Source organism: Gavialis gangeticus, unplaced genomic scaffold, assembly GCF_001723915.1.
Source record: "Gavialis gangeticus isolate Ggan-Ray unplaced genomic scaffold, GavGan_comp1, whole genome shotgun sequence".
Classification (NCBI taxonomy): domain Eukaryota; kingdom Metazoa; phylum Chordata; order Crocodylia; family Gavialidae; genus Gavialis; species Gavialis gangeticus.
The window spans coordinates 79,392,909-79,397,141 of NW_017729029.1; positions in this window are offsets into that span (position 1 = coordinate 79,392,909).

Below are 4,233 nucleotides of genomic sequence, written 5' to 3' on the forward strand. Positions count from 1 at the left end.
CCCTTGTAACCTGTCTAGGTCCGATTGTAGCCTATTTCTCCCTTCCAGCGTTCAGTTTTCCCAAAGAGGTAGCATTTTCAAAGTTTCCTCAGTTGCTTGTTTCCTGTGCATGCAAATTCTTCACTGGTACCCCCCACGAATCGCACACCGGTGGTTATGACATATCACCCCTCCCTCGAACCCGTACGGAAAATCCTCAAACAATTGCTACCTATACTAGAAAGAGACCCTATTCTTGAAGAGATCTTCCCAGAGCCACCCATCCTAGCTTTCAAACAAGCATTGAACCTTGCCAACCTCATCACCAGAAGCAAACTTCCTTAGACCCAGAACACACCAAATGGATACAGACCATGCCATGACAAGAAATGCAAAACCTGCCAACATCTCCACCACCCCTACAATTACTACACCCCACAACAGAGCCTTCAGCATTCCTGGATCTTACAGCTGCACCTCCAGAAATGTAATATATCTAATCCAGTGCACCAAATGCCCTGATGGAAAATACGTAGGAGAGACCAAACAACAACTGAGCACCAGAATGAATGCACATTAGAAATCTATCAAAGACACGAATACCCAATTAACCATGGGGACACATTTCTCACAAGAAAACCACTCTCTCTCCAATCTCTCAGTTCTGATGCTGAAAGGGAATTTACAAAACACTTCCCAGAGACGTGCCTACGAAGTTCACTTCATCAACCTCCTGGATACTAAAAATTATGGACTAAATATAGACATTGGATTTATGACACATTACAACCTGCCTGACATCTGACTTCCCAGGTACCTCTCCACTGTTCATCCCCCTTCTCTCCCCCCCACTCAGCCTGTCTCTCACCCATTGATTCCTCAATCTACATTTTCACTGACTGCCTGTCTTGTATGCATACCAGCCAAGCCTCTGGCTTCTTTACTTTTCATTCCATCTAGGAAGAGCACACATCAACTGCAGAAACTTCCTTAGCTTGACAAAGGGTTTTTGAACTTGAGAGCTTGCTTAAAAATTGTTCTCCAACTATTTAAGTTGGTCTAATAAAAGATATCATATTCACCCAAAGAACCTTGTCTGCTGGATGAGACATTTCCATCCTCAGTTTCTTTGAATACACAATGCTACACAATCTTCTAAGCATCTGGATGGAGTCTTCTATGGAGCAGTGCTTTATTTTTGTCACTTTCAAGAAAATTATCTTGATTTCAACACTGATGCTAGATTGGGTCTAATGGGAAAAAAATTCTTGAGAGAGACAGCTAGTTGAAATAATTTGGGAATGTGATGTTTAGGGCTCATGCATTAATTTTAAGTTGTAATGGAAGACAGGCTCTCCTCAAGCAAGATCAGAACTTGACAGAAAAACAAATGCATGATCTGCATTGCATTATAAAAAATCTTTATCTTTTTGGGTATGGCACTGAAAAGGAAGACTAAGACCACTGAAAGCTTTACTGCACTCTTGCATTGCACAGCCAAGTTGGACCCAACTTCAAAAAACACCTAAGTTGAGACCACAGGATGCACAATATCATATTCTTAGAACATCAGGATGAAATGATACATTTAATAGGTTTACAGAGTCAAAGCACTCTTCTGGCCAATGTGAAGGTGGCAAGATTCTTCAGCCTTATTGCAGACAGGACCACTGACATTTCCACAAAGAACGGATAGCCCTGGCAGAACGGCATGTTCATTAACAAATGGAAACAGAACTTTGGAATTGTGGAAAGATTGTATTGAGTTTATAGAAGACTCGGAGACAAATTAGGCAAAGACTCACGATATCAAATAGGAAAATAATTAGGCTCAAGATATCAAAAAGGAAAATAAAAGAATGACGGGTGTAGGATCCAGGGTCAGTAATATGAGTGAAGGATTCAAAAGATGTACCAGCCCTTAAATGTACAGCCCTTCTTGAACCCGCACTACCTGGAAAGTCCATTGTCTGGACACAGCAATTGCTCACTCCCATTCAGTACAATAGATTGCAAATGTTAGACTCTTTCAGGAAGATGATAGCTTCATTGAAATTCACTGTGAAGTGTGATGAGGCATATTGGATGGTATTGAAAAAAATTGTGAAAAAACAAGAAGATTGAAGTACAGCTTTGTTTGCACATGGACATTCACGAGTGGACTAGATTGACAATTGACTTAGATACTTTAAGATAAAATATATTGTGATCATCAGCTTTGAGAAAACTGCTAATTTTGACTATATTGCTGAAAGCATTCTATTTTCTGTCAGAAAATATGATGACTGTAGCAATTTGGTGTTTGTAGCGTTCTTTTACAGGTTTACAAAACCTCTTTGCTTGTATCAGCAATGTGAATATTGTTTCAATTCAAGTATGTGAGGGAGCAAGGTTGTGATGGAAACAGAGGGTCATGAGAGGGGATGCGGCTACAAGACTTTCTTTGCTATATGAGGTGATAAAATGTCCTGCAAATGGTGTGCATTTGTTGAAGAATTCATGCCAGAAAAGACAAAATCAGAAAGAATGTCTTAGTACATCAGATCAGCAAGAATACTACATCTTCATGCATTTCTTGGACCATGTAATTGCTGAGCCAGCAGGACAGCTGACTGAATGTTGCCCAGATTCTCACTAAGTATTTGTTGCCATATAAACTGCATATTGTGAAACTTTAAAGGCATTGTGACTGTAGTAAATACTGCATAAAAGCATGACCTGGAAAATAAGTCCAAGCAGAGCTGAATAGACTGAAAGAAGAGTGGATATCTGTCCCTAACAATACCAGCAACAACAACACTCCCCTCTCCCCCCCATAACATCCAGTCTGTTATCACAGTTAAATCCTATATTTTACCTAGATATTAGAATAGCTCTTTGTGTTTGGTAAGCACTGCCAGTATAGAAGGGTAGTTTATAATACTCCAAAAATGAAAGCTGTGACTACAGAATTTCATGGCTGAAAATCTTCTCACCTGGTTGCATGCCTGAACTGATATCAAGATATCCCACCTGATGTTTACCAAGCACTGAAGGATTTTGAGCCATATCATGACTATTGATACCATGTTAATTAATTTTGCTTGGTACTTTAATAAATTATTTGAACTAATTCCATTAATGCAGTGAGTTCTTGTATGTTACTATTTGATGGCAGTCTCAGCTTATGTGGTAAATATTTATGGGGAAAATATTGTTTATCATTTTACATGTCATAATTTAGAATGTATCCTTGTCACAGGGGCACTTTGGTGCCCTGCTCCTAAGAAGAGATACAGGTGCTGGTTGCTGGGACAACCGCAGTTGGTCAGCTGACCAGAAGGGGGCAGGGCCTGAACTATATAAATGTAGTCCAGGCTGAGGCCAGAGAGGCAGTTCCCCTCTGGCAGTGAGGAAGAAGGAGCTCTGCGAGAGTAAGCAGAGAAGGGAAGCCTGATGGCCTGAGCAGCTTCTGGTCAAGGAGACCGGGTGGAAGAAGCCCTGGTAGGGAGTTGAAGGAGGGTTGGCCAGTTGGCTTGGAGTTTATGTTGTAGCCCAGGGGCTTGAGTTTTCTGTTTGTAGTTTTATAAAACCGGAGGACCGGGTGAGGCTAATAGGGGTGGAAGAGGCCTCAGTGGGGCTCCACAGTGGTGGGGACCCTGGTGCCAGTGGGGGCACTGCATTTAGGGGTGCACTACCCCAATCCTGAGAAGGGGCACAGAGGACAGGGTCTAGGTAAGGACGAGGCTGCCTGAGCCCCACAGGAAGTGGTGACCCAAGTAGGGGATTTAGGGGCCAGGTACGGCTAAGGCCACCTGAGCCCCGAGTGTGGAGAGAAGCCCCAGGGAGGGGCACACAGGCAAGAAGCCCAGAGAGGGAACAACGTTCAGGGGGCACTGACCCCAGCCCTGAGAAGGGGCGTAGAGGATTGGCAGCCAGGTAGGCATGAGGCTGCCTGAGCCCCGCAGGAACTGAAGACCCGAGAAGGGGATTCAGGGGCCAGGCATGGCTACGGCCACCTGAGCCCCAATTGTAAGGAGCCCAGTGGGCGTAAGACCCAAAGAGGGGATTTGGGGGCCGGGCATGGCTACGGCCACCTGAGCCCCAATTGTGAGAGGTGCCAGTGAGTGGGCACTGGCTGCGTGACAAGCCCGGGGGCACCAGTGAGTGGGCACCGGCTGCGTGACAAGCCCGGGGGTGCCAATGAGGGGCACAGAAAGGAAACTGACCAAAATAACGTCCGAGACATCTGCAAGGCTTGGGGCATGGTACTGG